At 46.9% G+C, this 19,294-nt stretch overlaps 12 non-coding genes across 12 annotated transcripts; 3 read left to right on the top strand and 9 right to left on the bottom strand.

Moving 5' to 3' along the window:
* The first annotated feature begins 295 nt into the window (after positions 1 to 295).
* On the top strand, positions 296 to 367 carry trnag-ucc (transfer RNA glycine (anticodon UCC)). The gene has a single exon. It is a non-coding gene; the product is annotated as a tRNA-Gly (tRNA).
* A 1,377-nt stretch (positions 368 to 1,744) lies between these two features.
* Positions 1,745 to 1,886, bottom strand: LOC148810556 (U4 spliceosomal RNA). The gene has a single exon (XR_016086696.1). It is a non-coding gene; the product is annotated as a U4 spliceosomal RNA (small nuclear RNA).
* A 1,521-nt stretch (positions 1,887 to 3,407) lies between these two features.
* LOC148810555 (U4 spliceosomal RNA) lies at positions 3,408 to 3,549 on the bottom strand. Its single transcript, XR_016086685.1, has one exon. It is a non-coding gene; the product is annotated as a U4 spliceosomal RNA (small nuclear RNA).
* Positions 3,550 to 4,197: 648 nt separating this feature from the next.
* Positions 4,198 to 4,269, top strand: trnag-ucc (transfer RNA glycine (anticodon UCC)). The gene has a single exon. It is a non-coding gene; the product is annotated as a tRNA-Gly (tRNA).
* A 1,377-nt stretch (positions 4,270 to 5,646) lies between these two features.
* Positions 5,647 to 5,788, bottom strand: LOC148810553 (U4 spliceosomal RNA). Its single transcript, XR_016086674.1, has one exon. It is a non-coding gene; the product is annotated as a U4 spliceosomal RNA (small nuclear RNA).
* Positions 5,789 to 6,438: 650 nt separating this feature from the next.
* Positions 6,439 to 6,510, top strand: trnag-ucc (transfer RNA glycine (anticodon UCC)). Its single transcript has one exon. It is a non-coding gene; the product is annotated as a tRNA-Gly (tRNA).
* A 1,384-nt stretch (positions 6,511 to 7,894) lies between these two features.
* On the bottom strand, positions 7,895 to 8,036 carry LOC148810551 (U4 spliceosomal RNA). Its single transcript, XR_016086663.1, has one exon. It is a non-coding gene; the product is annotated as a U4 spliceosomal RNA (small nuclear RNA).
* A 2,106-nt stretch (positions 8,037 to 10,142) lies between these two features.
* Positions 10,143 to 10,284, bottom strand: LOC148810550 (U4 spliceosomal RNA). The gene has a single exon (XR_016086652.1). It is a non-coding gene; the product is annotated as a U4 spliceosomal RNA (small nuclear RNA).
* A 2,106-nt stretch (positions 10,285 to 12,390) lies between these two features.
* On the bottom strand, positions 12,391 to 12,532 carry LOC148810549 (U4 spliceosomal RNA). Its single transcript, XR_016086641.1, has one exon. It is a non-coding gene; the product is annotated as a U4 spliceosomal RNA (small nuclear RNA).
* A 2,106-nt stretch (positions 12,533 to 14,638) lies between these two features.
* Positions 14,639 to 14,780, bottom strand: LOC148810548 (U4 spliceosomal RNA). The gene has a single exon (XR_016086694.1). It is a non-coding gene; the product is annotated as a U4 spliceosomal RNA (small nuclear RNA).
* Positions 14,781 to 16,886: 2,106 nt separating this feature from the next.
* Positions 16,887 to 17,028, bottom strand: LOC148810547 (U4 spliceosomal RNA). The gene has a single exon (XR_016086630.1). It is a non-coding gene; the product is annotated as a U4 spliceosomal RNA (small nuclear RNA).
* Positions 17,029 to 19,134: 2,106 nt separating this feature from the next.
* Positions 19,135 to 19,276, bottom strand: LOC148810546 (U4 spliceosomal RNA). Its single transcript, XR_016086693.1, has one exon. It is a non-coding gene; the product is annotated as a U4 spliceosomal RNA (small nuclear RNA).
* Between the last annotated feature and the right edge of the window lie 18 nt (positions 19,277 to 19,294).

Here is a 19,294-nt window from a genome sequence, read left to right as displayed (position 1 = left end):
GCATTGCAGCATGTCTGTGTCCCACTTCCCGTAGCTGCAGGACGACTGACACGAACGGACAAACACAATCTGTGGCGTTTAGCGTGACATAGTTTGCAGGCATCGTGCTGTCTCACTGCAATACTATACCGCTGGAGGAAACAGTCCATCTGGCCATGAAACTCATTTGAACGTCTAGCTACAGTAACAAACAATATCATGATTTGTTCACGATGTGTGGAATAAGCACGTCCCGGAGACAGCGTCCGATATCGTGAGCATTCTCTCGTGGTGTCCTGCAGGGCTCCAGCTGTGTGCGTTGATGGTATAGTGGTGAGCATAGCTGCCTTCCAAGCAGTTGACTCGGGTTCGATTCCCGGCCAACGCAGCGCCGAGTGTCCGTAACTTCTGTTATGAACCTAAAAATGTGACCAGCAAAGCCTTTTTTGAAAGAGGTTGCACAAATGAATTGGGGGAGAATCTTACAGGGGATTCTGAGCGATGTCTGCATACACGCAGTCCGATATGGGTGCTGAAAGCTTGAGAAACTCTCAATATCATGCTGCCTTTCCCCGGAGTAAATCTGTTACATTGAAAGACAGCTTCTCGCAGGTTCAAAAAGGGCCCCTGTTAATTGGAGAAATCAATGATTTCGAATGAGTTCTGTATGCGTTAAAAGACAGCTATACACACAGAAAACATGCAGGGTGTTTCCCGAGCCGAAACACAGTGCCTTTTTCCAAGCCATTTGACAAAGCCCGCCCACTGAAAACTGCAGCAGATCGTGTAAAGACGTTCGACTTTGTAACTACTGCAAGAACAGGAAGCAGAATAAATTCCTCTTTTCAAACTGTCAAAGGTTTGCCTTGCGAACGCTGCAGGACATCACACAATCTCTTTTGAACGGGGACAAATGATTTCTTATGGGGCGCAGTAAGAACAGACGTTTTAAAAGCTCCACTCGTGCCGGCGATGCAGCACGAAGAAGCGCAACCTAGCATTTGACAGACAAAAGCCGGGCGCCGCTACGAGAATCTTAAAGGGCATTCTGAGCGATGTCTGCTTACACGCAGTCCGATACGGGTGCTGAAAGCTTGAGCAACTCTCAATGTCATGCTGCCTTTCCCCGGAGTAAATCTGTTACATTAAAAGAATGCTTCTCGCAGGTTCAAAAAGGCCCCCTGTTAATTGGAGAAATCAATGATTTCGAATGAATTCTGTATGCGTTAAAAGACAGCTATACACACAGAAAGCATGCAGGATGTTTCCCGAGCCGAAACACAGTGCGTTTTTCCACGACTTTGACAAAGCCCGCCCACTGAAAACTGCAGCAGATCGTGTAAAGACGTTCAACTTTGTAACTACTGCAAGCACAGGAAGCAGAATAAATTCCTCTTTTCAAACTGTCAAAGGTTTGCTTTGCAAACGCTGCAGGACATCGCATAATCTCTTTTGAACGGGGACAAATGATTTCTTATGGGGCGCAGTTAGTACAGACGTTTAAAAACCTCCACTCATGCGACGATGCAGCATGAAGAAGCGCAACCTAGCGTTTGACAGACAAAAGCCGGGCGCCGCTACGAGCAATATGAAATCAAACTGACAGAACACGGCGTTTCGCGCTGACTCAAAAGTGTTCTCGACAGATCTGTTCCCTGCATAACGCTGAAAGAGCTAAAGAGCGTTTCTGTCGAGAAGAAAAAAGCTCGTTTCTTTCTACCATGATGTCACCAGGACAAAATCCGTCTTTAAACACCTTGCTCAGTCTCTGACGAGACTGTCAAAAATTGCTTCCGCCGATTGTATTGCAAACCGGCGGAAGCGGGGTATTGGGAAAAGTTTTCAACTAGCAATAATCGCGCCTCGGCTAAACCTCACAGGCTACGATACTGCCACTGCGCAAAGTTGACGGTTGCCAGGCAACCGCGGGGATCCTATGGAAATCGTTACCAATCGTCTCATGGCATGTCGTTGCTGTAACGCTTCATATCTGTCGTCTTCTTCTTATAGCTCGAGGTTTTGAAGAATTTCATGACAGACAAGGTCTCCGTTGGGAACAAAGGGCGTTGTGAGAAAACCGTTGCTTATTTTCAGCAGCAGAAATACAACCCTTTAAATACAAGATGACAGAACAATGACGAAGGGCATGCCGGGAGGAAATCATGCACTACAGAGGAAAGGGGGCGGCCACGTACAGTTCACATTCAAGCCACAAGTACTCTTCTCGGATGTTGCACAAACAAATCATAACGCCCTGAAAGCATTGCAGTATGTCTGTGTCCCACTTCCCGTAGCTGCAGGACGACTGACACGAACGGACAAACACAATCTGTGGCGTTTAGCGTGACATAGTCTTGCAGGCATCGTGCTGTCTCACTGCAATACTATACCGCTGGAGGAAACAGTCCATCTGGCCATGAAACTCATTTGAACGTCTAGCTACAGTAACTAACAATATCATGATTTGTTCACGATGTGTGGAATCAGCACGTCCCGGAGACAGCGTCCGATATCGTGAGCATTCTCTCGTGGTGTCCTGCAGGGCTCCAGCAAATGTGCGTTGGTGGTATAGTGGTGAGCATAGCTGCCTTCCAAGCAGTTGACCCGGGTGCGGTTCCCGGCCATCGCAGCGCCGAGTGTCTGTAGCTTCTGTTATGAACCTAAAAATGTGACCAGCAAAGCCTTTTTTGAAAGAGGTTGCACAAATGAATTGGGGGAGAATCTTACAGGGTATTCTGAGCGATGTCTGCATACACGCAGTCCGATATGGGTGCTGAAAGCTTGAGCAACTCTCAATGTCATGCTGCCTTTCCCCGGAGTAAATCTGTTACATTGAAAGACAGCTTCTCGCAGGTTCAAAAAGGCCCCCTGTTAATTGGAGAAATCAATGATTTCGAATGAATTCTGTATGCGTTAAAAGACAGCTATACACACAGAAAACATGCAGGATGTTTCCCGAGCCGAAACACAGTGCGTTTTTCCACGACTTTGACAAAGCCCGCCCACTGAAAACTGCAGCAGATCGTGTAAAGACGTTCAACTTTGTAACTACTGCAAGCACAGGAAGCAGAATAAATTCCTCTTTTCAAACTGTCAAAGGTTTGCTTTGCGAACGGGGACAAATGATTAATGATTTCTTATGGAGCGCAGTAAGTACAGACGTTTAAAAAGCTCCACTCATGCGACGATGCAGCATGAAGAAGCGCAACCTAGCGTTTGACAGACAAAAGCCGGGCGCCGCTACGAGCAATATGAAATCAAACTGTCAGAACACGGCGTTTCGCGCTGACTCAAAAGTGTTCTCGACAGATCTGTTCCCTGCATAACGCTGAAAGAGCTAAAGAGCGTTTCTGTCGAGAAGAAAAAAGCTCGTTTCTTTCTACCATGATGTCACCATGACAAAATCTGTCTTTAAACACCTTGCTCAGTCTCTGACGAGACTGTCAAAAATTGCTTCCGCCGATTGTATTGCAAACCGGCGGAAGCGGGGTATTGGGAAAAGTTTTCAACTAGCAATAATCGCGCCTCGGCTAAACCTCACAGGCTACGATACTGCCACTGCGCAAAGTTGACGGTTGCCAGGCAACCGCGGGGATCCTATGGAAATCGTTACCAATCGTCTCATGGCATGTCGTTGCTGTAACGCTTCATATCTGTCGTCTTCTTCTTATAGCTCGAGGTTTTGAAGAATTTCATGACAGACAAGGTCTCCGTTGGGAACAAAGGGCGTTGTGAGAAAACCGTTGCTTATTTTCAGCAGCAGAAATACAACCCTTTAAATACAAGATGACAGAACAATGACGAAGGGCATGCCGGGAGGAAATCATGCACTACAGAGGAAAGGGGGCGGCCACGTACAGTTCACATTCAAGCCACAAGTACTCTTCTCGGATGTTGCACAAACAAATCATAACGCCCTGAAAGCATTGCAGCATGTCTGTGTCCCACTTCCCGTAGCTGCAGGACGACTGACACGAACGGACAAACACAATCTGTGGCGTTTAGCGTGACATAGTTTGCAGGCATCGTGCTGTCTCACTGCAATACTATACCGCTGGAGGAAACAGTCCATCTGGCCATGAAACTCATTTGAACGTCTAGCTACAGTAACAAACAATATCATGATTTGTTCACGATGTGTGGAATAAGCACGTCCCGGAGACAGCGTCCGATATCGTGAGCATTCTCTCGTGGTGTCCTGCAGGGCTCCAGCTGTGTGCGTTGATGGTATAGTGGTGAGCATAGCTGCCTTCCAAGCAGTTGACTCGGGTTCGATTCCCGGCCAACGCAGCGCCGAGTGTCCGTAACTTCTGTTATGAACCTAAAAATGTGACCAGCAAAGCCTTTTTTGAAAGAGGTTGCACAAATGAATTGGGGGAGAATCTTACAGGGGATTCTGAGCGATGTCTGCATACACGCAGTCCGATATGGGTGCTGAAAGCTTGAGAAACTCTCAATATCATGCTGCCTTTCCCCGGAGTAAATCTGTTACATTGAAAGACAGCTTCTCGCAGGTTCAAAAAGGGCCCCTGTTAATTGGAGAAATCAATGATTTCGAATGAGTTCTGTATGCGTTAAAAGACAGCTATACACACAGAAAACATGCAGGGTGTTTCCCGAGCCGAAACACAGTGCCTTTTTCCAAGCCATTTGACAAAGCCCGCCCACTGAAAACTGCAGCAGATCGTGTAAAGACGTTCGACTTTGTAACTACTGCAAGAACAGGAAGCAGAATAAATTCCTCTTTTCAAACTGTCAAAGGTTTGCCTTGCGAACGCTGCAGGACATCACACAATCTCTTTTGAACGGGGACAAATGATTTCTTATGGGGCGCAGTAAGAACAGACGTTTTAAAAGCTCCACTCGTGCCGGCGATGCAGCACGAAGAAGCGCAACCTAGCATTTGACAGACAAAAGCCGGGCGCCGCTACGAGAATCTTAAAGGGCATTCTGAGCGATGTCTGCTTACACGCAGTCCGATACGGGTGCTGAAAGCTTGAGCAACTCTCAATGTCATGCTGCCTTTCCCCGGAGTAAATCTGTTACATTAAAAGAATGCTTCTCGCAGGTTCAAAAAGGCCCCCTGTTAATTGGAGAAATCAATGATTTCGAATGAATTCTGTATGCGTTAAAAGACAGCTATACACACAGAAAGCATGCAGGATGTTTCCCGAGCCGAAACACAGTGCGTTTTTCCACGACTTTGACAAAGCCCGCCCACTGAAAACTGCAGCAGATCGTGTAAAGACGTTCAACTTTGTAACTACTGCAAGCACAGGAAGCAGAATAAATTCCTCTTTTCAAACTGTCAAAGGTTTGCTTTGCGAACGCTGCAGGACATCGCATAATCTCTTTTGAACGGGGACAAATGATTTCTTATGGGGCGCAGTTAGTACAGACGTTTAAAAACCTCCACTCATGCGACGATGCAGCATGAAGAAGCGCAACCTAGCGTTTGACAGACAAAAGCCGGGCGCCGCTACGAGCAATATGAAATCAAACTGACAGAACACGGCGTTTCGCGCTGACTCAAAAGTGTTCTCGACAGATCTGTTCCCTGCATAACGCTGAAAGAGCTAAAGAGCGTTTCTGTCGAGATGAAAAAAGCTCGTTTCTTTCTACCATGATGTCACCATGACAAAATCTGTCTTTAAACACCTTGCTCAGTCTCTGACGAGACTGTCAAAAATTGCTTCCGCCGATTGTATTGCAAACCGGCGGAAGCGGGGTATTGGGAAAAGTTTTCAACTAGCAATAATCGCGCCTCGGCTAAACCTCACAGGCTACGATACTGCCACTGCGCAAAGTTGACGGTTGCCAGGCAACCGCGGGGATCCTATGGAAATCGTTACCAATCGTCTCATGGCATGTCGTTGCTGTAACGCTTCATATCTGTCGTCTTCTTCTTATAGCTCGAGGTTTTGAAGAATTTCATGACAGACAAGGTCTCCGTTGGGAACAAAGGGCGTTGTGAGAAAACCGTTGCTTATTTTCAGCAGCAGAAATACAACCCTTTAAATACAAGATGACAGAACAATGACGAAGGGCATGCCGGGAGGAAATCATGCACTACAGAGGAAAGGGGGCGGCCACGTACAGTTCACATTCAAGCCACAAGTACTCTTCTCGGATGTTGCACAAACAAATCATAACGCCCTGAAAGCATTGCAGCATGTCTGTGTCCCACTTCCCGTAGCTGCAGGACGACTGACACGAACGGACAAACACAATCTGTGGCGTTTAGCGTGACATAGTCTTGCAGGCATCGTGCTGTCTCACTGCAATACTATACCGCTGGAGGAAACAGTCCATCTGGCCATGAAACTAATTTGAACGTCTAGCTACAGTAACTAACAATATCATGATTTGTTCACGATGTGTGGAATCAGCACGTCCCGGAGACAGCGTCCGATATCGTGAGCATTCTCTCGTGGTGTCCTGCAGGACTCCAGCAGCTGTGCGTTGGTGGTATAGTGGTGAGCATAGCTGCCTTCCAAGCAGTTGACCCGGGTTCGGTTCCCGGCCATCGCAGCTCCGAGTGTCTGTAGCTTCTGTTATGAACCTGAAAATGTGACCAGCAAAGCCTTTTTTGAAAGAGGTTGCACAAATGAATTGGGGGAGAATCTTACAGGGTATTCTGAGCGATGTCTGCATACACGCAGTCCGATATGGGTGCTGAAAGCTTGAGAAACTCTCAATATCATGCTGCCTTTCCCCGGAGTAAATCTGTTACATTGAAAGACAGCTTCTCGCAGGTTCAAAAAGGGCCCCTGTTAATTGGAGAAATCAATGATTTCGAATGAGTTCTGTATGCGTTAAAAGACAGCTATACACACAGAAAACATGCAGGGTGTTTCCCGAGCCGAAACACAGTGCCTTTTTCCAAGCCATTTGACAAAGCCCGCCCACTGAAAACTGCAGCAGATCGTGTAAAGACGTTCGACTTTGTAACTACTGCAAGAACAGGAAGCAGAATAAATTCCTCTTTTCAAACTGTCAAAGGTTTGCCTTGCGAACGCTGCAGGACATCACACAATCTCTTTTGAACGGGGACAAATGATTTCTTATGGGGCGCAGTAAGAACAGACGTTTTAAAAGCTCCACTCGTGCCGGCGATGCAGCACGAAGAAGCGCAACCTAGCATTTGACAGACAAAAGCCGGGCGCCGCTACGAGAATCTTAAAGGGCATTCTGAGCGATGTCTGCTTACACGCAGTCCGATACGGGTGCTGAAAGCTTGAGCAACTCTCAATGTCATGCTGCCTTTCCCCGGAGTAAATCTGTTACATTAAAAGAATGCTTCTCGCAGGTTCAAAAAGGCCCCCTGTTAATTAGAGAAATCAATGATTTCGAATGAATTCTGTATGCGTTAAAAGACAGCTATACACACAGAAAACATGCAGGATGTTTCCCGAGCCGAAACACAGTGCGTTTTTCCACGACTTTGACAAAGCCCGCCCACTGAAAACTGCAGCAGATCGTGTAAAGACGTTCAACTTTGTAAGTACTGCAAGCACAGGAAGCAGAATAAATTCCTCTTTTCAAACTGTCAAAGGTTTGCTTTGCGAACGCTGCAGGACATCGCACAATCTCTTTTGAACGGGGACAAATGATTAATGATTTCTTATGGGGCGCAGTAAGTACAGACGTTTAAAAAGCTCCACTCATGCGACGATGCAGCATGAAGAAGCGCAACCTAGCGTTTGACAGACAAAAGCCGGGCGCCGCTACGAGCAATATGAAATCAAACTGACAGAACACGGCGTTTCGCGCTGACTCAAAAGTGTTCTCGACAGATCTGTTCCCTGCATAACGCTGAAAGAGCTAAAGAGCGTTTCTGTCGAGAAGAAAAAAGCTCGTTTCTTTCTACCATGATGTCACCAGGACAAAATCTGTCTTTAAACACCTTGCTCAGTCTCTGACGAGACTGTCAAAAATTGCTTCCGCCGATTGTATTGCAAACCGGCGGAAGCGGGGTATTGGGAAAAGTTTTCAACTAGCAATAATCGCGCCTCGGCTAAACCTCACAGGCTACGATACTGCCACTGCGCAAAGTTGACGGTTGCCAGGCAACCGCGGGGATCCTATGGAAATCGTTACCAATCGTCTCATGGCATGTCGTTGCTGTAACGCTTCATATCTGTCGTCTTCTTCTTATAGCTCGAGGTTTTGAAGAATTTCATGACAGACAAGGTCTCCGTTGGGAACAAAGGGCGTTGTGAGAAAACCGTTGCTTATTTTCAGCAGCAGAAATACAACCCTTTAAATACAAGATGACAGAACAATGACGAAGGGCATGCCGGGAGGAAATCATGCACTACAGAGGAAAGGGGGCGGCCACGTACAGTTCACATTCAAGCCACAAGTACTCTTCTCGGATGTTGCACAAACAAATCATAACGCCCTGAAAGCATTGCAGCATGTCTGTGTCCCACTTCCCGTAGCTGCAGGACGACTGACACGAACGGACAAACACAATCTGTGGCGTTTAGCGTGACATAGTCTTGCAGGCATCGTGCTGTCTCACTGCAATACTATACCGCTGGAGGAAACAGTCCATCTGGCCATGAAACTCATTTGAACGTCTAGCTACAGTAACTAACAATATCATGATTTGTTCACGATGTGTGGAATCAGCACGTCCCGGAGACAGCGTCCGAGATCGTGAGCATTCTCTCGTGGTGTCCTGCAGGGTTCCAGCAGCTGTGAGTTGGTGGTATAGTGGTGAGCATAGCTGTCTTCCAAGCAGTTGACCCGGGTTCGGTTCCCGGCCATCGCAGCGCCGAGTGTCTGTAGCTTCTGTTATGAACCTAAAAATGTGACCAGCAAAGCCTTTTTTGAAAGAGGTTGCACAAATGAATTGGGGGAGAATCTTACAGGGGATTCTGAGCGATGTCTGCATACACGCAGTCCGATATGGGTGCTGAAAGCTTGAGAAACTCTCAATATCATGCTGCCTTTCCCCGGAGTAAATCTGTTACATTGAAAGACAGCTTCTCGCAGGTTCAAAAAGGGCCCCTGTTAATTGGAGAAATCAATGATTTCGAATGAGTTCTGTATGCGTTAAAAGACAGCTATACACACAGAAAACATGCAGGGTGTTTCCCGAGCCGAAACACAGTGCCTTTTTCCAAGCCATTTGACAAAGCCCGCCCACTGAAAACTGCAGCAGATCGTGTAAAGACGTTCGACTTTGTAACTACTGCAAGAACAGGAAGCAGAATAAATTCCTCTTTTCAAACTGTCAAAGGTTTGCCTTGCGAACGCTGCAGGACATCACACAATCTCTTTTGAACGGGGACAAATGATTTCTTATGGGGCGCAGTAAGAACAGACGTTTTAAAAGCTCCACTCGTGCCGGCGATGCAGCACGAAGAAGCGCAACCTAGCATTTGACAGACAAAAGCCGGGCGCCGCTACGAGAATCTTAAAGGGCATTCTGAGCGATGTCTGCTTACACGCAGTCCGATACGGGTGCTGAAAGCTTGAGCAACTCTCAATGTCATGCTGCCTTTCCCCGGAGTAAATCTGTTACATTAAAAGAATGCTTCTCGCAGGTTCAAAAAGGCCCCCTGTTAATTAGAGAAATCAATGATTTCGAATGAATTCTGTATGCGTTAAAAGACAGCTATACACACAGAAAACATGCAGGATGTTTCCCGAGCCGAAACACAGTGCGTTTTTCCACGACTTTGACAAAGCCCGCCCACTGAAAACTGCAGCAGATCGTGTAAAGACGTTCAACTTTGTAAGTACTGCAAGCACAGGAAGCAGAATAAATTCCTCTTTTCAAACTGTCAAAGGTTTGCTTTGCGAACGCTGCAGGACATCGCACAATCTCTTTTGAACGGGGACAAATGATTAATGATTTCTTATGGGGCGCAGTAAGTACAGACGTTTAAAAAGCTCCACTCATGCGACGATGCAGCATGAAGAAGCGCAACCTAGCGTTTGACAGACAAAAGCCGGGCGCCGCTACGAGCAATATGAAATCAAACTAACAGAACACGGCGTTTCGCGCTGACTCAAAAGTGTTCTCGACAGATCTGTTCCCTGCATAACGCTGAAAGAGCTAAAGAGCGTTTCTGTCGAGAAGAAAAAAGCTCGTTTCTTTCTACCATGATGTCACCAGGACAAAATCTGTCTTTAAACACCTTGCTCAGTCTCTGACGAGACTGTCAAAAATTGCTTCCGCCGATTGTATTGCAAACCGGCGGAAGCGGGGTATTGGGAAAAGTTTTCAACTAGCAATAATCGCGCCTCGGCTAAACCTCACAGGCTACGATACTGCCACTGCGCAAAGTTGACGGTTGCCAGGCAACCGCGGGGATCCTATGGAAATCGTTACCAATCGTCTCATGGCATGTCGTTGCTGTAACGCTTCATATCTGTCGTCTTCTTCTTATAGCTCGAGGTTTTGAAGAATTTCATGACAGACAAGGTCTCCGTTGGGAACAAAGGGCGTTGTGAGAAAACCGTTGCTTATTTTCAGCAGCAGAAATACAACCCTTTAAATACAAGATGACAGAACAATGACGAAGGGCATGCCGGGAGGAAATCATGCACTACAGAGGAAAGGGGGCGGCCACGTACAGTTCACATTCAAGCCACAAGTACTCTTCTCGGATGTTGCACAAACAAATCATAACGCCCTGAAAGCATTGCAGCATGTCTGTGTCCCACTTCCCGTAGCTGCAGGACGACTGACACGAACGGACAAACACAATCTGTGGCGTTTAGCGTGACATAGTCTTGCAGGCATCGTGCTGTCTCACTGCAATACTATACCGCTGGAGGAAACAGTCCATCTGGCCATGAAACTCATTTGAACGTCTAGCTACAGTAACTAACAATATCATGATTTGTTCACGATGTGTGGAATCAGCACGTCCCGGAGACAGCGTCCGAGATCGTGAGCATTCTCTCGTGGTGTCCTGCAGGGCTCCAGCAGCTGTGAGTTGGTGGTATAGTGGTGAGCATAGCTGTCTTCCAAGCAGTTGACCCGGGTTCGGTTCCCGGCCATCGCAGCGCCGAGTGTCTGTAGCTTCTGTTATGAACCTAAAAATGTGACCAGCAAAGCCTTTTTTGAAAGAGGTTGCACAAATGAATTGGGGGAGAATCTTACAGGGGATTCTGAGCGATGTCTGCATACACGCAGTCCGATATGGGTGCTGAAAGCTTGAGAAACTCTCAATATCATGCTGCCTTTCCCCGGAGTAAATCTGTTACATTGAAAGACAGCTTCTCGCAGGTTCAAAAAGGGCCCCTGTTAATTGGAGAAATCAATGATTTCGAATGAGTTCTGTATGCGTTAAAAGACAGCTATACACACAGAAAACATGCAGGGTGTTTCCCGAGCCGAAACACAGTGCCTTTTTCCAAGCCATTTGACAAAGCCCGCCCACTGAAAACTGCAGCAGATCGTGTAAAGACGTTCGACTTTGTAACTACTGCAAGAACAGGAAGCAGAATAAATTCCTCTTTTCAAACTGTCAAAGGTTTGCCTTGCGAACGCTGCAGGACATCACACAATCTCTTTTGAACGGGGACAAATGATTTCTTATGGGGCGCAGTAAGAACAGACGTTTTAAAAGCTCCACTCGTGCCGGCGATGCAGCACGAAGAAGCGCAACCTAGCATTTGACAGACAAAAGCCGGGCGCCGCTACGAGAATCTTAAAGGGCATTCTGAGCGATGTCTGCTTACACGCAGTCCGATACGGGTGCTGAAAGCTTGAGCAACTCTCAATGTCATGCTGCCTTTCCCCGGAGTAAATCTGTTACATTAAAAGAATGCTTCTCGCAGGTTCAAAAAGGCCCCCTGGTAATTGGAGAAATCAATGATTTCGAATGAATTCTGTATGCGTTAAAAGACAGCTATACACACAGAAAACATGCAGGATGTTTCCCGAGCCGAAACACAGTGCGTTTTTCCACGACTTTGACAAAGCTCGCCCACTGAAAACTGCAGCAGATCGTGTAAAGACGTTCAACTTTGTAAGTACTGCAAGCACAGGAAGCAGAATAAATTCCTCTTTTCAAACTGTCAAAGGTTTGCTTTGCGAACGCTGCAGGACATCGCACAATCTCTTTTGAACGGGGACAAATGATTAATGATTTCTTATGGGGCGCAGTAAGTACAGACGTTTAAAAAGCTCCACTCATGCGACGATGCAGCATGAAGAAGCGCAACCTAGCGTTTGACAGACAAAAGCCGGGCGCCGCTACGAGCAATATGAAATCAAACTGACAGAACACGGCGTTTCGCGCTGACTCAAAAGTGTTCTCGACAGATCTGTTCCCTGCATAACGCTGAAAGAGCTAAAGAGCGTTTCTGTCGAGAAGAAAAAAGCTCGTTTCTTTCTACCATGATGTCACCAGGACAAAATCTGTCTTTAAACACCTTGCTCAGTCTCTGACGAGACTGTCAAAAATTGCTTCCGCCGATTGTATTGCAAACCGGCGGAAGCGGGGTATTGGGAAAAGTTTTCAACTAGCAATAATCGCGCCTCGGCTAAACCTCACAGGCTACGATACTGCCACTGCGCAAAGTTGACGGTTGCCAGGCAACCGCGGGGATCCTATGGAAATCGTTACCAATCGTCTCATGGCATGTCGTTGCTGTAACGCTTCATATCTGTCGTCTTCTTCTTATAGCTCGAGGTTTTGAAGAATTTCATGACAGACAAGGTCTCCGTTGGGAACAAAGGGCGTTGTGAGAAAACCGTTGCTTATTTTCAGCAGCAGAAATACAACCCTTTAAATACAAGATGACAGAACAATGACGAAGGGCATGCCGGGAGGAAATCATGCACTACAGAGGAAAGGGGGCGGCCACGTACAGTTCACATTCAAGCCACAAGTACTCTTCTCGGATGTTGCACAAACAAATCATAACGCCCTGAAAGCATTGCAGCATGTCTGTGTCCCACTTCCCGTAGCTGCAGGACGACTGACACGAACGGACAAACACAATCTGTGGCGTTTAGCGTGACATAGTCTTGCAGGCATCGTGCTGTCTCACTGCAATACTATACCGCTGGAGGAAACAGTCCATCTGGCCATGAAACTCATTTGAACGTCTAGCTACAGTAACTAACAATATCATGATTTGTTCACGATGTGTGGAATCAGCACGTCCCGGAGACAGCGTCCGAGATCGTGAGCATTCTCTCGTGGTGTCCTGCAGGGCTCCAGCAGCTGTGAGTTGGTGGTATAGTGGTGAGCATAGCTGTCTTCCAAGCAGTTGACCCGGGTTCGGTTCCCGGCCATCGCAGCGCCGAGTGTCTATAGCTTCTGTTATGAACCTAAAAATGTGACCAGCAAAGCCTTTTTTGAAAGAGGTTGCACAAATGAATTGGGGGAGAATCTTACAGGGGATTCTGAGCGATGTCTGCATACACGCAGTCCGATATGGGTGCTGAAAGCTTGAGAAACTCTCAATATCATGCTGCCTTTCCCCGGAGTAAATCTGTTACATTGAAAGACAGCTTCTCGCAGGTTCAAAAAGGGCCCCTGTTAATTGGAGAAATCAATGATTTCGAATGAGTTCTGTATGCGTTAAAAGACAGCTATACACACAGAAAACATGCAGGGTGTTTCCCGAGCCGAAACACAGTGCCTTTTTCCAAGCCATTTGACAAAGCCCGCCCACTGAAAACTGCAGCAGATCGTGTAAAGACGTTCGACTTTGTAACTACTGCAAGAACAGGAAGCAGAATAAATTCCTCTTTTCAAACTGTCAAAGGTTTGCCTTGCGAACGCTGCAGGACATCACACAATCTCTTTTGAACGGGGACAAATGATTTCTTATGGGGCGCAGTAAGAACAGACGTTTTAAAAGCTCCACTCGTGCCGGCGATGCAGCACGAAGAAGCGCAACCTAGCATTTGACAGACAAAAGCCGGGCGCCGCTACGAGAATCTTAAAGGGCATTCTGAGCGATGTCTGCTTACACGCAGTCCGATACGGGTGCTGAAAGCTTGAGCAACTCTCAATGTCATGCTGCCTTTCCCCGGAGTAAATCTGTTACATTAAAAGAATGCTTCTCGCAGGTTCAAAAAGGCCCCCTGGTAATTGGAGAAATCAATGATTTCGAATGAATTCTGTATGCGTTAAAAGACAGCTATACACACAGAAAACATGCAGGATGTTTCCCGAGCCGAAACACAGTGCGTTTTTCCACGACTTTGACAAAGCTCGCCCACTGAAAACTGCAGCAGATCGTGTAAAGACGTTCACCTTTGTAACTACTGCAAGCACAGGAAGCAGAATAAATTCCTCTTTTCAAACTGTCAAAGGTTTGCTTTGCGAACGCTGCAGGACATCGCACAATCTCTTTTGAACGGGGACAAATGATTAATGATTTCTTATGGGGCGCAGTAAGTACAGACGTTTAAAAAGCTCCACTCATGCGACGATGCAGCATGAAGAAGCGCAACCTAGCGTTTGACAGACAAAAGCCGGGCGCCGCTACGAGCAATATGAAATCAAACTGACAGAACACGGCGTTTCGCGCTGACTCAAAAGTGTTCTCGACAGATCTGTTCCCTGCATAACGCTGAAAGAGCTAAAGAGCGTTTCTATCGAGAAGAAACAAGCTCGTTTCTTTCTACCATGATGTCACCATGACAAAATCTGTCTTTAAACACCTTGCTCAGTCTCTGACGAGACTGTCAAAAATTGCTTTCGCCGATTGTATTGCAAACCGGCGGAAGCGGGGTATTGGGAAAAGTTTTCAACTAGCAATAATCGCGCCTCGGCTAAACCTCACAGGCTACGATACTGCCACTGCGCAAAGTTGACGGTTGCCAGGCAACCGCGGGGATCCTATGGAAATCGTTACCAATCGTCTCATGGCATGTCGTTGCTGTAACGCTTCATATCTGTCGTCTTCTTCTTATAGCTCGAGGTTTTGAAGAATTTCATGACAGACAAGGTCTCCGTTGGGAACAAAGGGCGTTGTGAGAAAACCGTTGCTTATTTTCAGCAGCAGAAATACAACCCTTTAAATACAAGATGACAGAACAATGACGAAGGGCATGCCGGGAGGAAATCATGCACTACAGAGGAAAGGGGGCGGCCACGTACAGTTCACATTCAAGCCACAAGTACTCTTCTCGGATGTTGCACAAACAAATCATAACGCCCTGAAAGCATTGCAGCATGTCTGTGTCCCACTTCCCGTAGCTGCAGGACGACTGACACGAACGGACAAACACAATCTGTGGCGTTTAGCGTGACATAGTCTTGCAGGCATCGTGCTGTCTCACTGCAATACTATACCGCTGGAGGAAACAGTCCATCTGGCCATGAAACTCATTTGAACGTCTAGCTACAGTAACTAACAATATCATGATTTGTTCACGATGTGTGGAATCAGCACGTCCCGGAGACAGCGTCCGATATCGTGAGCATTCTCTCGTGGTGTCCTGCAGGGCTCCAGCAACTGTGCGTTGGTGGTAGAGTGGTGAGCATAGCTGCCTTCCAAGCAGTTGACCCGGGTTCGGTTCCCGGCCATCGCAGCGCCGAGTGTCTGTAGCTTCTGTTATGAACCTAAAAATGTGACCAGCAAAGCCTTTTTTGAAAGAGGTTGCACAAATGAATTGGGGGAGAATCTTACAGGGGATTCTGAGTGATGTCTGCATACACGCAGTCCGATATGGGTGCTGAAAGCTTGAGAAACTCTCAATATCATGCTGCCTTTCCCCGGAGTAAATCTGTTACATTGAAAGACAGCTTCTCGCAGGTTCAAAAAGGGCCCCTGTTAATTGGAGAAATCAATGATTTCGAATGAGTTCTGTATGCGTTAAAAGACAGCTATACACACAGAAAACATGCAGGGTGTTTCCCGAGCCGAAACACAGTGCCTTTTTCCAAGCCATTTGACAAAGCCCGCCCACTGAAAACTGCAGCAGATCGTGTAAAGACGTTCGACTTTGTAACTACTGCAAGAACAGGAAGCAGAATAAATTCCTCTTTTCAAACTGTCAAAGGTTTGCCTTGCGAACGCTGCAGGACATCACACAATCTCTTTTGAACGGGGACAAATGATTTCTTATGGGGCGCAGTAAGAACAGACGTTTTAAAAGCTCCACTCGTGCCGGCGATGCAGCACGAAGAAGCGCAACCTAGCATTTGACAGACAAAAGCCGGGCGCCGCTACGAGAATCTTAAAGGGCATTCTGAGCGATGTCTGCTTACACGCAGTCCGATACGGGTGCTGAAAGCTTGAGCAACTCTCAATGTCATGCTGCCTTTCCCCGGAGTAAATCTGTTACATTAAAAGAATGCTTCTCGCAGGTTCAAAAAGGCCCCCTGTTAATTGGAGAAATCAATGATTTCGAATGAATTCTGTATGCGTTAAAAGACAGCTATACACACAGAAAACATGCAGGATGTTTCCCGAGCCGAAACACAGTGCGTTTTTCCACGACTTTGACAAAGCCCGCCCACTGAAAACTGCAGCAGATCGTGTAAGGACGTTCAACTTTGTAAGTACTGCAAGCACAGGAAGCAGAATAAATTCCTCTTTTCAAACTGTCAAAGGTTTGCTTTGCGAACGCTGCAGGACATCGCACAATCTCTTTTGAACGGGGACAAATGATTAATGATTTCTTATGGGGCGCAGTAAGTACAGACGTTTAAAAAGCTCCACTCATGCGACGATGCAGCATGAAGAAGCGCAACCTAGCGTTTGACAGACAAAAGCCGGGCGCCGCTACGAGCAATATGAAATCAAACTGACAGAACACGGCGTTTCGCGCTGACTCAAAAGTGTTCTCGACAGATCTGTTCCCTGCATAACGCTGAAAGAGCTAAAGAGCGTTTCTGTCGAGAAGAAAAAAGCTCGTTTCTTTCTAGCATGATGTCACCAGGACAAAATCTGTCTTTAAACACCTTGCTCAGTCTCTGACGAGACTGTCAAAAATTGCTTCCGCCGATTGTATTGCAAACCGGCGGAAGCGGGGTATTGGGAAAAGTTTTCAACTAGCAATAATCGCGCCTCGGCTAAACCTCACAGGCTACGATACTGCCACTGCGCAAAGTTGACGGTTGCCAGGCAACCGCGGGGATCCTATGGAAATCGTTACCAATCGTCTCATGGCATGTCGTTGCTGTAACGCTTCATATCTGTCGTCTTCTTCTTATAGCTCGAGGTTTTGAAGAATTTCATGACAGACAAGGTCTCCGTTGGGAACAAAGGGCGTTGTGAGAAAACCGTTGCTTATTTTCAGCAGCAGAAATACAACCCTTTAAATACAAGATGACAGAACAATGACGAAGGGCATGCCGGGAGGAAATCATGCACTACAGAGGAAAGGGGGCGGCCACGTACAGTTCACATTCAAGCCACAAGTACTCTTCTCGGATGTTGCACAAACAAATCATAACGCCCTGAAAGCATTGCAGCATGTCTGTGTCCCACTTCCCGTAGCTGCAGGACGACTGACACGAACGGACAAACACAATCTGTGGCGTTTAGCGTGACATAGTCTTGCAGGCATCGTGCTGTCTCACTGCAATACTATACCGCTGGAGGAAACAGTCCATCTGGCCATGAAACTCATTTGAACGTCTAGCTACAGTAACTAACAATATCATGATTTGTTCACGATGTGTGGAATCAGCACGTCCCGGAGACAGCGTCCGAGATCGTGAGCATTCTCTCGTGGTGTCCTGCAGGGCTCCAGCAGCTGTGAGTTGGTGGTATAGTGGTGAGCATAGCTGTCTTCCAAGCAGTTGACCCGGGTTCGGTTCCCGGCCATCGCAGCGCCGAGTGTCTATAGCTTCTGTTATGAACCTAAAAATGTGACCAGCAAAGCCTTTTTTGAAAGAGGTTGCACAAATGAATTGGGGGAGAATCTTACAGGGGATTCTGAGCGATGTCTGCATACACGCAGTCCGATATGGGTGCTGAAAGCTTGAGAAACTCTCAATATCATGCTGCCTTTCCCCGGAGTAAATCTGTTACATTGAAAGACAGCTTCTCGCAGGTTCAAAAAGGGCCCCTGTTAATTGGAGAAATCAATGATTTCGAATGAGTTCTGTATGCGTTAAAAGACAGCTATACACACAGAAAACATGCAGGGTGTTTCCCGAGCCGAAACACAGTGCCTTTTTCCAAGCCATTTGACAAAGCCCGCCCACTGAAAACTGCAGCAGATCGTGTAAAGACGTTCGACTTTGTAACTACTGCAAGAACAGGAAGCAGAATAAATTCCTCTTTTCAAACTGTCAAAGGTTTGCCTTGCGAACGCTGCAGGACATCACACAATCTCTTTTGAACGGGGACAAATGATTTCTTATGGGGCGCAGTAAGAACAGACGTTTTAAAAGCTCCACTCGTGCCGGCGATGCAGCACGAAGAAGCGCAACCTAGCATTTGACAGACAAAAGCCGGGCGCCGCTACGAGAATCTTAAAGGGCATTCTGAGCGATGTCTGCTTACACGCAGTCCGATACGGGTGCTGAAAGCTTGAGCAACTCTCAATGTCATGCTGCCTTTCCCCGGAGTAAATCTGTTACATTAAAAGAATGCTTCTCGCAGGTTCAAAAAGGCCCCCTGGTAATTGGAGAAATCAATGATTTCGAATGAATTCTGTATGCGTTAAAAGACAGCTATACACACAGAAAACATGCAGGATGTTTCCCGAGCCGAAACACAGTGCGTTTTTCCACGACTTTGACAAAGCTCGCCCACTGAAAACTGCAGCAGATCGTGTAAAGACGTTCACCTTTGTAACTACTGCAAGCACAGGAAGCAGAATAAATTCCTCTTTTCAAACTGTCAAAGGTTTGCTTTGCGAACGCTGCAGGACATCGCACAATCTCTTTTGAACGGGGACAAATGATTAATGATTTCTTATGGGGCGCAGTAAGTACAGACGTTTAAAAAGCTCCACTCATGCGACGATGCAGCATGAAGAAGCGCAACCTAGCGTTTGACAGACAAAAGCCGGGCGCCGCTACGAGCAATATGAAATCAAACTGACAGAACACGGCGTTTCGCGCTGACTCAAAAGTGTTCTCGACAGATCTGTTCCCTGCATAACGCTGAAAGAGCTAAAGAGCGTTTCTATCGAGAAGAAACAAGCTCGTTTCTTTCTACCATGATGTCACCATGACAAAATCTGTCTTTAAACACCTTGCTCAGTCTCTGACGAGACTGTCAAAAATTGCTTTCGCCGATTGTATTGCAAACCGGCGGAAGCGGGGTATTGGGAAAAGTTTTCAACTAGCAATAATCGCGCCTCGGCTAAACCTCACAGGCTACGATACTGCCACTGCGCAAAGTTGACGGTTGCCAGGCAACC

The sequence above is a fragment of the Atractosteus spatula genome (assembly GCF_055471065.1).
Source record: "Atractosteus spatula isolate fAtrSpa1 chromosome 26 unlocalized genomic scaffold, fAtrSpa1.hap1 SUPER_26_unloc_1, whole genome shotgun sequence".
NCBI classification, from domain to species: Eukaryota; Metazoa; Chordata; class Actinopteri; order Semionotiformes; family Lepisosteidae; genus Atractosteus; species Atractosteus spatula.
Note: the sequence above shows the minus strand (reverse complement) of the source record. Positions and strands in the feature narration are given on the sequence as shown.